This window comes from Oxyura jamaicensis, chromosome 15, assembly GCF_011077185.1.
Source record: "Oxyura jamaicensis isolate SHBP4307 breed ruddy duck chromosome 15, BPBGC_Ojam_1.0, whole genome shotgun sequence".
NCBI lineage: Eukaryota > Metazoa > Chordata > Aves > Anseriformes > Anatidae > Oxyura > Oxyura jamaicensis.
The window spans coordinates 4,143,919-4,157,395 of record NC_048907.1 but is presented as its reverse complement, the minus strand read 5'-3'; the positions used below and the strand labels follow the sequence as shown (position 1 = coordinate 4,157,395).

The 13,477-nt window shown below is 48.7% G+C and overlaps 1 protein-coding gene across 2 annotated transcripts in view; it reads left to right on the top strand.

The window, feature by feature from the left end:
* The first annotated feature begins 1,826 nt into the window (after window positions 1-1,826).
* MORC2 (MORC family CW-type zinc finger 2) overlaps window positions 1,827-13,477 on the top strand; it is a 47,469-nt gene continuing 35,818 nt past the window's right edge. For both annotated transcript variants that reach the window (XM_035340752.1, XM_035340751.1), the window contains exon 1: window positions 1,827-1,840. The gene's annotated coding sequence lies outside the window, so the exon portion shown is untranslated. The remainder of the gene's footprint in view (window positions 1,841-13,477) is intronic.

Genomic DNA, 13,477 nt, shown 5'->3' with positions numbered 1-13,477 from the left:
AGCAGCATTGGGTCCTGCAGGGACACAGCCATCCATTCCCGTGCAACTGCCCCTCAGCAGTTCTCCTGCACATGGGGTGTGCGAGAGGCCCTGTTGGTGGAGTTGGGCTGGTGGGATCAGTACTGGCTCCTGCTGCATGGTTGCTTGTATTGCTGTTGCAAGGGGAAGCTCGCAGGTAGGACTTCAGTCCTGCACGCAGCACCCAGATGCAGAAGCATGCTGAGCTATGCTGATAAAGTAGCCTTCGGCATGTAAGTCTCGGCATGTGCAGAGGACTCCTCTTGCACTCCCCGTCCATCGGTTGTCACTGTGCAGTGGCATTTAAAGAGACTGCTCTCCTGTACCGCTCAGCTCCTTGTTCTCTGCTTTGCTGTGCAGCTTCTGCCAGCTTGACATCAGGAACAACTCCAGTCTGATCCAATTAGCGTTTTCACCCCAGTTCTCATTAGATATGTACCAAATATTGCTTTAATCCCATCCCTGCCTCTATTCCTGCAAACCCACGCCTCTCTGACTTTCATTTATCCAAGGCAGTGACCCTGCTGCGTTCTTACAAGCCCAGTGCCAATGGGCAGCACAGCTCTGCTCTGCACAGCATCCCCCCAGGCTCCCCATGGCAGTAAGCTCAGGGAACTCCTGCGTGTGCATCCAGCTGAACGCAGCCTTGTAGAAGAAGACCTTGTTACTCATGTAAAAGTGAGGCAACGAGAGATTTACAAACCTCTGGGTGAGTGCAAGGAGTCTGGCAGCAGAACTGGCTCTGGGGAGCACAGGAAAGGCTGAGGCAGCTACTGAGCACATCAGCACTAGGCACGTGAGGGCATGATCTCACCTGTGCACAGAAGTCCCAGGGCAGCTGCTGGGCAGATTGCCCAGCAGATGGGACAAAACCCCGTCATGGAGGGCAAGCAGACGGGGGCTGGGCTCTGGGGGCTCCCCCAGGCAGGGGACAAGCACAGCAGGGGAGGAGTTTCAGGAGTCCTTTGGATTCCTTTTGGTGCTGTAGATGATAAATGAAATGTTAGATAACAGCAAGGTAATTATATTGTGGCAGTGTGCATCTGATTCTTCTGGCTCTGCCTGGGTCTGGAGACACCTGCCTGACTCAAGGGCAGGACGATGGAGGCCAGGTGTCAGTGCCACTGTGTAGGGAGCCTGCTGCAGCATCAGGGAAGGAGAATTCAGTCTCTTTCTAGCCCTCAGCCCTTCCCCTGTGTGTTGCAGCAGAGGAGAGGAGTACTGGAGCGGGCATTGGCCCTCATACTCTGCCAGCATGGACCTGCAGGGCTTTCAGGGCTGCTGGTGCCCTGAGCATACCCACAGGTGGGACCCCATAGCAGGTGGATGAGGAGGACACAGCCTAAGCTCCTAACCCCCCAGCAGGGCATGACAGAGGTGCTCTCCTCTTCCTCTCTGGAGGCAGATCCCACCCTTCCCTTCTGCTGTGGCCAGTGCTCCTCTACCACCACCTCAGCTCAGATGGAACTGCTGGCAGCAGGGAGAGGAGGGTGCTGAGACCCCTCTGTCCTCCCTCCTTCAGAGACACAGGATGACTGGAGTTTGCAGACACCCGTCCCTCCTCCTCTGGGAACACCTGACATCCACAGACCGCGTGTCGCTCCGCACGCAATTTTTCATAGTAGAGCCCAGATTTTGGAGCCAGTGTCACAAATCTGCTGGACCTGGCTGGCCCCCTCTCACAGACAAAGCCACGTCTCGCAGGCAAAGAGAGGGAGGACCTGCTACCCCCGTGGGCCAGGTTGGCCAGGCATCCCCCGTTCCCTGCCCCCATGCTGCCAAAAGCCACTGCATGTGCTCAGGGACGAGGAGGAGGAGGACAGCTCTTGGCTTTGCGGCACTGCCCTGTTTGCCCACAGCAGGCACATGTGTAGCCTGACGTTATCACTCCACCATGAGCCAACATCCAGGGCAGCTCCCACGGAGCACAGCGCTATTACAAACAGTGACCTCATGCTGGATGAGTTTCAGCATTCTCAGACCCAGCTCCCAGGGCAACCCACGCCTGAGGGCCCCCAAGGTGCCCAGGCAAGTGAGGAGGCTCCTCCAGCTGCCTGTGACTGTTGAGGGGAGCATGGGGGGGCTGCACCCATCCTCCTAGTTGGAGGAGGGAGTTGAGCAGCTGGGCTTTGTGTCTCCCCCACTCTCTCCTTGGGATTGCAGGGGAGAGAGCTCTCTGAGGTCTGGGAGGTCCTGGGCTGCCTTTGCCTGACATCTTATGCCTGACATGGGTTAGTCCACCCTATTTCAGGGCACCACAGGGACCTGCCTCAGCCGCCCAGGTTATTCCCTGCCTTGTGCAGCCCTACAAGCAGAAGTGCAGTGTGGCTCTGCAGGGCACGGAGCAGCATGTGGGGCTAGGTGCTGGTGGAAGAAGCTCTCTGCATTGGCTTTGCCACCTAAGGAAAAGCAACTAAACAGTCTGTGCCAGCTAGGGGAAGTTTATCACTGAAGGGGAGGTAGATATGAGAATGTGACAAGACCCTCCCAGACAGTGGGGACCACATAGCTGGAGCACGAGTTAGACTGGCATGGGCTCTGTGGAGGAACGCTTCAGGCTCTCAGGTTGCATCTCCTCTGGCTCACAGCACCTTGGAAAGTGTGTCACATCCCTCCAGGGCCATACTGGGGCCTTGTCTGCTCCACTTGTCCCTTCCCTGATGCTTCTTGGGCAAGGAGCTGGAGCTGCTGATGTGCAGCTTTCCACACAGCCCACCCCAATCCCAGCCTGTCAGCATGTGCCCAGGCATATCCCTGTCCATATACCTGTATCGATATTGATACCAGTGTTGATATAGATACCCCTATCCTGCACTATCCCTGTTGCCCAGCACTCCAGGCTGAGAGGGCTGCCGCAGGGCGGAGAGCAGCCTGCTGGGGGGTTGCTCCCAGTAGCATTACCCTCCATCTCCCCCAAGGGTGCTGCTGGGCACCCTTCCTGGGCCCTCTGTAAGGTACAAGCAACAGCCAGCTCCTAAGGGAACCAAAATTCCCCTCCTGTCCCCTTGGGGAAAAGAAGCTGAGCAAAGTACATCAGTACTGCCACGCTGCCACCCCTTCAGCACAAGCTCCTCTGCAGCACAACCCCTGGACAAGAGCAGCCACGGTGACCATATGCCTGACAGGACTGGTGCCATTTGCTCAGGACAGGGCATTCGTACCTGAACACACGTGCCCATTTCTCAGGCGTGACTCATGGCCTGCTTAGGGCCAGAGCAGGATTGTGTGTGATTAATTCCTCACGTCCTGCATGGGCACTGTGCAGCCTCATACCAGCGCTGGGGATGCTGCATCACCAAGGTGTGAAGGAGCCACGTGATAAGGTCACACTTCTGCCTGAGGAGGAGCGATGATCTTACAGGCACTGAGGACTCCACTTCTCATAACCTGCTGGCAAATATGAGGACAGAAATCACGCATCACTTCTCTTTGTGTAAAAAGTGATTTACAGCGCATGTGAATCTCCAGGGCTGAACATCTCTTGTGTCTATCACTCTGCACACAAGAAAGCCTCTCCCACAGCAGCTTCCCCAGCACTACCTGAGGGCTGCTTAGCCATGAGACCCCTCCTGTACCCCAGGGCATACAGAGAAGCACCACCAGCTCCTCAGCCCAGAGCCAGGCTGCGGTGCCACACTGCACCGAGCAATTCAGGGGGTGGCTGCAGGCAGGAGGCTGGCAAGAGCACTGTGTCTGCTGGGAGAAGAGGGAGATGGGACGTGGAGGCAGGAGCAGGGCTGGCATCTGCTCAGGACACAGCCCAGCCTATTGCCTGGCAGTGGGCTGGGGAGTGTGATGGACTGAGCACGGTCAGAGCTTGCAGGCAGAATCGCACACAGGGCTGTGTCCTAGCTCCTGGCCATCTCAAAAGCCACACCTGGAGTTGGAGAGAAATCTGTCTGGCAGACCAGAGGGAGGTCATGCACGTGCGGGAGTTCCAGCTCAGCTCCAGAAACTTGCACAAGGCCCTGGCCATGTGTGAAAGGGAGGGAGGCTGCTCCAGCCTTTCCATGGGCAGGACATTCCTAAGAGGTGACCCGTCCTTCCCCAGCGCCGCCGCCGCACCACCCCCCCTCAAATTTCTTTGTCACACTGACTGAACATAGCTATTTTTTCCCTTTTTTGGGACACCTCTAAAGCCCATAAATTACAATGCTGAGATCTGCTGTAGCCAAGAAAGGAAGGGTTTGGAATAAGGACAACGGGTACAGGGAAGCTACCAAGCCTGGTAATTTAATAACCAGGTTTCAGACACTCTCAAACATAATGGTCCTTCCTAAGAGCTTCCCAGAAGATCTTCCTGCTCAGAGCAGCCATCAGCCTCTCCAAGGGCCTGGCCTTTCAAACAGAGCCTTTTGGACATGAGGATGTTAAGGGACAGACAAGGAATCCATTTTTCAATCTGCCTTAAAAATCGGCTTCATTCAGCACTACTACTCTTCTTACAGAAATGGGTTTGGGAAAGGTCCTCAGGGTCACAAGGGCTACAGGGGAAACACTAAGTGGTAGCCCAGGGCTACCCCAGACCCCACTCCCTGCAGGGTGGCTGCAGGCATTTCTCCTCCAGGGCTGGGCAGGGGGGGCAAACCTGCTTCCTCTACAGTACAACGAGGCAGGGCCCCATGCACCCCATTTCCCAGCAGCTGATCTCTCACGGGCCCTGGCAGCAAGAAACAGCATCACAGGCACTCACGACACACTGCTCCCAAAAGGCTGGAAGCCTGTAGTGTTGTGTACAACCTGTAAGAGACTGGGTCTGGTATTCATTAATGAGACCAATTATGCAGTGACAAAGGGCTCTTGGGTATGCTGCACCCAGTGGTCACGTCCTGCCCCGTGGCACACAGCACACATCTGCCTTCCCTCAGTCTGCAGGCTGCCAATGGCTAATCCACGCTCCAGCCAGGGGTGGCCTGTCCTTATGGGCCAACAGGACGAACCTTCCTCTGCTGCTCCCTGGTGACAGCTCTGGTTGTTTTTATTCCTTTGTGGCCGCACATGTCCCAGCCACAGGCCCTTCTGTCTCATTTGCCATGTGAAATATTTCAAGACCAGCCTCTTTTCTGATCACATTTTCTCTTTAAATTAACTTGATTCTCCACCGAAACAGTCACAGGGAAACTTGGATGAAACATTTCTGAGTTTGCACCTTTTCTTCTGGGCCACTTCTCCCGAGGAGCATCCCCCCCTCTCCTGCAGCTTGAGCTGTGTCCCCTAGCATTTGCGGGCTCACTGTAAGAAGACATTTCTTGGCAACACAGTACCTTCTGTGTGCAAAATATCAAATGTTTTTCTAGTTGTAATAAATCTCACTAGTTACTGTTCTTTTCCATTATTTTTGTAGTTGCTCACAGATTTTTTCTCTGATGCAGAGCTGGCTTGACTGCTAACATCCTTCTACTTCCCTCTTGTTTTGCACAAGCTCAAATATGAAAGCTGGAGGTTGGAAACCGTCTGTGCAGGAGCAGTAGTCTTATGCCAGGGTTGGCTTCGTTTCTTCTTGTCTGGTCTAGACAGCTTATATAAGAACGAACCAAACAGCTGCCTGGTTAGGAGTCCTTCCTGCCCAGCTGTGACTCTGCCAAGTCTTGCACTGGACTCTTAATCCTTGTTGGTATGTCTAGTCTGCTGCAGGCAGGCTGAGCTATATTGCATTTGAATGCCCCGTCTACACACAAAAAGATCGCTAGCACGCTGTTTTCCATTGCATATGTTGTCTCACATTCCCTTTGTAGATAGGAGATGAATTTATCTACAGCAAAGCTGGTATGAATAGGTCCTTATCACACAGCAAATGCTGTATGCAGTGCTCCAACCAGCACCCCAGGCAGCTCTTCACTCTCTTTCCCAGCACTCGGGATAAAGGCTGTGCCCAGAAGGGTCCGGTTCTCTGCTCTTTTTCAACATGCCATGGGAATGGGAGAGAGCAGCTGCTTCCAATTGATGTTGCTCTGCTATCTCTCCTGCTTTCCACCTCTGCCACCATCCCACCACGCTACAGAAAAACAGCGCTGAGAGCCTCAGTGAGGGGAAGGATGCAATAGGCTGAAATAAACCTTGTTTGAACAAGTTGCTGGTGGTGACTTTAAAGTAATTTTATTTTATTTTTTCCATCCAAAGTGGAAGGAGTGAAAAGGGTTTCTTAGGCCATGGAGCAAAAGAGCGCCGAGTTCCTCACTGCAGGAACACCAGAACAAGATGACTCACAGCACCCTCCAAAGCTGAAAGACTTCTCCACATCTTTCTGGTTCTACTTGTGAAAGCCACTGGAAATTGTAGAGTTTTCGCAGTTCTGAATGCTGCAGCTTGATCTCTCTTGATGAGTTTTCCTATCTTGACATCCCCACAGACAGCCCCTGAACATCAGCCGTGTTACATTTCACAAAAACATGGACATTTCTCACAATCCGTTCCCACATTTGGATACCCCTGGTGCCGTGTGGAGTCTCTCAGGGAAGCTGTTGTGCCAGCCACCCAAAACGTGCCTCATTCCTGTCCCACTCTAGACACTGTGGTGCAGGACACAAAAACAACCTGTCAGAAAATGAAGCTGTTTCTGATCCACTTACAGCGTTTACTTTTCATTCTCACACATGTACATTCCTTCGCCAGTCTGCAAATCAACAAGTTGTTGTTACAAGCTTCCTTCTCTTAATTTCCCATCTGTTAAAATGTTTTCTGGACCCAGGTACAGATGGTAAGTTGAGCCTAGCAGAATGATGGATGACAGCAGTGTTCACTGAGTATATATAATGGATCAAAGCCTCCAGCTGATGTTACAAAACAAACAAACAAACAAACAAACAAAAAACTTATTTTTTTTAAGATACTCACACCGTGGATTTTTCTACCTGCCCCACATAAATACAGTGGATACTTCCAGACCAGATGCTTAGGAGACAGCAGCACTGAACAGGTAGCGCCCTACTTTGGGTCCTGCTGGAAGCAAAAAATGTAGGCAGCAAGTCCCACCAACTACCACATACAATTAAGGACACCATCTGCCCAGGTCCCCTTAAAAACCACGCACCATGCCTAGCCTGGTCTTCCTCTGAAGGACATACCCTCTTGATGGCAGCAGGGTCATCCAGCTGACACTAAACTCATCAGCTACACCTCAATAGCAGACTGGGGTGGTGACTTTTCAGCAGAGCGTGCTTCTCTGTGCCGGGCAGAGGTTACATCAACATGCTGTGCACCACTGCTCCCAACCCTGAGTCATCCGACCTTCAGTTCCTGCATCTTCTTCTCATTTCACGGGAATGCTTGTGGAAAAGATGCCCAGCTCCTGTCTCCCAGCTGTTGGCAAGCCGCCCAGGCTGCTGCATGCTCGATCCTATAGCTGCAGCCCCGTGGTCTGATCACAGCTCTGCCACAGGCTTGTGAGAAGTGAGAGCAGAGCCAGCTCCTCATGCTCCAAGGGGAGTCCTGCAAGGATGGGACCCTGAGCATCTTCAGCACTGGCCTGCACTGCCTGGTGGATCTCTGGACCATGAAATCAGCACACAGAGGAGCCCTGGGTATAGGGTAGGACATTGATCCACAGGAGGAACCATCCAGCATGCTAGCAACTCTTCAAGTGCTAAAAAAAAAAGTGACACCAGAGAGAAGTCAAGTCCCTCCACCGACTTTGTTACGGAGGAGCTCGTAGGGACAAGCCCAAGACATGCCACACACTCCACACTGCCTGCTCCCCGGCACCCTTTGTGTTGCATGAGTGGCCTCTCTTGCATGGCTCCTGTTCCTGACAAGTGTCTCCCATTCTCTGCACAGCCATTGCAGGTGTTACAGGGATGTCTGTCTTTTCCGCTCAATTTTCCTAGCCTGTTCCCACATGCAAATTTTCTCATGGAAAAGACTGTCAGATGAAAAGCTATTTTTGAAGATTAACCAAGGATAAATCCTCTTTTCTCTCCCTTGCTATTACAGCACTTGGATTAAGACTTCATTCACATGTAAACAGACTGTAGCACGGGGAAAAGCCCTTGTCATGCACAGAGCTTGAACTGTATAATCAGCAAAGAACAAAATCTCTGCAAGCAGGGGAAGGAAGTATTGTTTTAGAGCAAAATATTTATATATTGTGGAATATTGGCCAATTACAATATTTTTCTTCAAATAAAACATTTGTAAGATCACTGAAATAAATATTTAAGAATGCAATATACCAAAGTCCTGAGTCACTCCTGATGCAAAAGTTTTCTCCCATTTTTCAGGCAGCTTTCCCATGTAGGGTTTGGAGTTGGAATGACTGCTGGTGGCACTGAGATGCACAGCATCACGCTTAATGTCATTAACACTATGATTCAACTGCTGACATGGCTGCTGCAGCATCTGAGTTAACTTTCAGTTCAGATCAGAGACATTGGCTTTCCACCGGCTTTTCACATACCCACTGCCCCCTCATGACCATAGGAAACACGTCACTGCCACACTCCTTGTGAGCCCATGGATATTTTGCTCTTCCCAGTCAGGTGTCAGGTTAGGTGGAGATATGAGAGAGAAATCATTTGGGAGAGGCACACAGGCAAAGCTGCTTTTACAGAGCAAGGGCAGTATTTTTAATATATTTAGGCTCACGTCAGAAAAAAACATGTACTATCTCAATCATTAGCTCAGACTAAAGACAGACTCCAAGAAGAACAAGAGCTCAGGATGTACTGAACAACATGGCAACATCTCCACGCAGCCTCCAGATTAGACACCGATGGGATTACAGGACTGCTGAGGACTGGTCAAGTTGTCACATGAGATGATCACACTATGCTGGTGCAACCTTTACTGAGCTGCTTTCACTTAATTAAAATAACCATGTCTGGATGGCAGATCTGAGTGACAAGAACAAATAACTTCATGGTGAAGTTGCCGAAAAAAATGTCACACCCCACAGCTTCCATTTTCTTTTGATTCTTGAGAATCTCCAGCTTTCCCAACAGTCCCTGCTCAGGTCAGGGAGTGTCTTTGGAGGTGTGCGCTGACAGCAGGACTGTCTGCTTTTCACTACAAGTCTGTTAGCTGCTACAGTACTTTTGCTCCATACACCATCTCTTGCCAGCATGTTTGTAATTGTCACATTGTTCGGCTTCCTGCAGCAGACAAGATGCTATGCATCTGTGTAGCTTCTCTCATCCTCTGCCACCAAGGCAGATAAGCCTGTTCTCTTTGATGTCAACTTCACATGATGCAGAAAGGCATTTTAGAGTTCTGGGGTACTGTATCTGCCTGTGGCTAAAGTTAAGGTAGATGAATGCCTTTGGAAATGATAAAAGACGTTTAACACATGGTAGTATTCATAGGACAGAGGAGCAGTTCTCTACTGGCAGTCACTGAGAGATGCTTTTATAGGAAGAGCCTACAGAGCCTTCCTCCCTCGCTAGAATTTCCCAGTTGTGTTCTCTTCCAGATGTGATCATTTTGCCGGTTCAGCTTTTCATTTGTATCACAGCCACATCTACTTCTAAGAGGCACCTACACCCGAGATTTCCCTAAGCTACAAGATCACTAGTAGCTTTGTGATCACTACAAGATCATGTTTTTAGTTGCTTGCAAGTTTGCCAAACTGAAATAATTTGAGCTGCTCATGTTAGACAAGTCCATTGGGCTGGTTTAAGAAACACTGAACTGAACAGGTAACACAGTCCACACTTTACAAATAATGAGATAGGAAAAACTATTTATTCACAAACAAAATAAATTCTGCTCATTAGTCATGATGCTAAGAAGCCTGCAAGCTTTCTCATCTTGGTAGAGGCCACTAAAAAGTCATGCAATCAGTTTAGAAGGAAAGAAGCCTTCAGGCTTGGATCCTTCTCATCATTCCTGGGAGAAACCATGCAACTTGGCCAAACTGTAAATCTGTGATCAGTTCATGCCATTCATAACCCTTCCAAGTTTGTCAGCTAAATTCTTTTAAGATTCCACTACTGTTCCACATCTACTAGCTTCTTGTGGGCTCTTCTGTACATCATTCTCAAAAAGACACAGAACATTTTCTGTTTTAAGCCCAAGGTGGTGAAGAAGTGGTATACTGACATTTTTTATTTTATTTTTCTCGTCTGTTAATTCCTTCCTTTGCTTAGTTCATTAGGGAAAGATAGTCTCGGGATTGGGGAATCCTGACTGGTGCAGAAGGAGGATCCTCAACATCCAGACATTCTGCTGACAGTTTCCTGGTTCTTCCTTGAGGATGTCTCCTTGTTCTCATCTATTCCTTCCTTTTCCATTCTTCTGCAAACTAATTTACAAAGTCACTTCTGACAGCCAGTGCCTTATTGAGCACAGCATCTAGATTGAAATAATTTAAATCCATGGTGTGACTTTACCATGAGACAGGCAAGCACGAGGCTGACATTTGGCGCTATGGAAAAGGATGTTGGACTTTCAGGTCAGCGCCTCCCATACACGTTTAGGTAGATGCACTTGAACATTTTGGTCTGCATGTCTTACAAGGACTGACTTGCTGAATGCTCATTGAATTACTGTTCCAGAAAGTAGAAAGCCAGGAGCTATGTCTCCCCACAAATGAGAAAGAGTCTTCCATGAAGAGAGGTCTCACTCCGTGTCTATTTTGAATTAGTCAGCCAATTGTTCTGCTACTTGACTTGAACAACAGAGAGACAGGATGAATGTTATTATGAATACAAGTGTGTCTACTCCAGATCACACAAGGCAGAACTCCTTGCTAAGAAAAAAAAAAAAAAAACAACTAGAGGTAAGACACTTGTTTTTATCTGAATCCCTGGCTTCATGACTTGTGTTCTTGCATTGTCTTAGGTTGATCCTGAGATTCAACTCATGCCCAGGAAAAGTCAGAATGGTTTGAATAATGTAGCTCCTCTTTGAGCGAGACAATCATGCTCCATTTAATGAAGAACATCTTATCCTGTTTTGAGAGTAGCATATTACCATCTGTATCAGAATTTCCATCTGTGACAGAAGGTAATCAGGGTGAATCATGGAGCAGAGCCAGTGTGCCTCTCAACACAAAAGAATGAAAAGCTGCAAGTCCACAACATGTTTCACAGCCCATTAAAGTAAGATACTTTGAAATTCCTTCTATAAATTCAGGGCAATAGAAAAGGGATCCATGCAAGTTAGGTTATTGGGTCCTGTAATGGCAGATGAACTTCTTGAGAAGTACACTGAAAGTGAACACTCAATGCAAAAACAACACGGAGAACTTCCGCAGCTTTTATCACAATGTATACAGAGGACTTTGCACACAGAGACAGTGGTAGATGCTATTTTTTCTTTCCAGAGAAAGATAAAGGAAGGATTGGTAAGTCGCTGATGATCACTGGTGAGGTTCCCAGGTTTATTTTCCAGTACAATCACTGCAGGTACTACTCCAGCAGGGAAAAACACATTCATATAGTGCAAAAGTTTATGTTTCTTTGTGTCCATACACACAGAATAAAGCCACTAACTAGCTTTGGAAATTTCAAATAAGTGTGGAAAAGATACTTGGTTGCACTCATGGCATTTGTCTGGTGCAGGCCATAGTACTTACCACTATGGCAACTCACTCCTGGGGTACTGGCTTGTAAGTCAAGTTTCTCAAAAACTAAAGACAAAGAATAACCGTTGATTCAAGGCCTATGCAGATATTACAAGCAGTTACCCCCACTTTTCAGAACAGGGGCACACAACCGAACTGTTGTTGAACATAGCCAAGTACCTCTGGCCACGACGTAGACTAGCGGGAAGAGGCTTTGCAAAGACCAAGGAACAAACACTATGCAGGACTCCATGGGAACTCTCACTGAACCCAGGAACACAAATTTTGACCAGCGTGGATTCAAAAGACTAGTTTTCCAAGGGGATTTGGGGGTTACTTCAGAGTAGTAAAGTTGTACAGACAGTTGTCCAAATTCAGCTGTGTGTGAGAAACTCAAATACAGGTTAAAGAAGAGCAGGACAGCTCGCCTCAAGCCCCAGCCTGCACTGGCTGGCTGAGCCACCATTCCGCAGGTCACTTATCAGGATAGCCGTGTGCATCATAGCAAGCTGTTGCTTTCTACTGCAACTGAACAGCCGCTCAAAAGTGAGGGGGTGCATGACTTTGTGCCATCTGTGGAAAAGAAAGTGATGGAAGATGCCAGATTCATTCTGCCTGTTGGTGTAAGATGTCTGCAGACACACCCATGTGCTGAACAGGAACTCAAGAAAATGGTGCTGATGGCAGATGGAAAAAAAAAGGAAAACTGTCAAAACTGATGTAACAGAGAGACCTAGAACTGCTAGAAGTTGGGAGAGACAGTTCCTGAGATAAAAGTGACGCCCAGAAAAGGATATAAGTGAATTTGCAATGGGAAGACTTCAATTTCACAAGCAAAGGAACTGAACAGTTTGCAGGAGGGGCACACAGGCAAAAAGAGCGCATCATATCTCCATTCACTGAAAGGCTGCCTATCAAAGAATAGCTATGTTGTGGCCAAATCAGAGCTGTGGTGGGATCCAGTGTTGTTTTGTCAAAGGTAATTTCATTCTTCCTTGGATGTCTGGCAGCTCAGAGGGCTAGTGAACAACAATATAAACCTTTACAGACTTTGACAAGAGAAGCCGAAGAGCAGAAGACAGAAACTTATCTGAAATCTACCAGAAAGCAGCTACAAAAAAAGTAAAAATGAATTTTTGATTTCTTTTTTGTCGGATAAAATGAAAATGACTTGGAAGTCACCACCACCAGTTGGTGGGATGGAAAAGAGTAATTTCCAGCCGAGGACTGACGAAATAAAATGGAACTGCAATGTGCTGGTCTTCTCCCACAGGCCAGGTGGAAAGGACTCATCACAGTCTACAACTTCCTCATAAGGGAGTGTCGAGAGGCAGGAGACCTTTTCTCCATTAACACCAGTGACAGGACCCGTGGGAACGGGGTTAAGCTGAGGCAGGGGAAATTTAGGCTTGACATCAGGAGAGGGTTCTTCACAGAGAGGGTGGTTGCACACTGGAACAGGCTCCCCAGGGAAGTTGTCACTGCACCGAGCCTGTCTGAATTTAAGAAGAGATTGGACTGTGCACTTAGTCACATGGTCTGAACTTTTGGGTAGACCTGTGCGGTGTCAAGAGTTGGACTTGATGATCCTTAAGGGTCCCTTCCAACTCAGGATATTCTATGATTCTGTGATTCTATGACTGGCATCCAACCCAGTCCTGGGATTCCATAGCAGCATCAATTAAGGCATCCAACTGTGCTGTTGCAGACTGACACAATGCTCTCTTGAAGCTGTTAAACTGTTGTCAGGAAAGGAACGTTGTTCTTCCCCAAACATAAGATGATGAGACTGTCACTAAGTTCCTGTTAGGAAAAGAGGGGATATCCTGAGTACCAAAGAGGGCAAGGCTGACAGGACACACAAGTTTTAGGTTCATGTTCCTTAGAGACATGTATTTGGATATCTACTTTGCCCTTATGTTGATTTGGTTTGCATTGCTTTTGACTATCTGCTTCTCATAT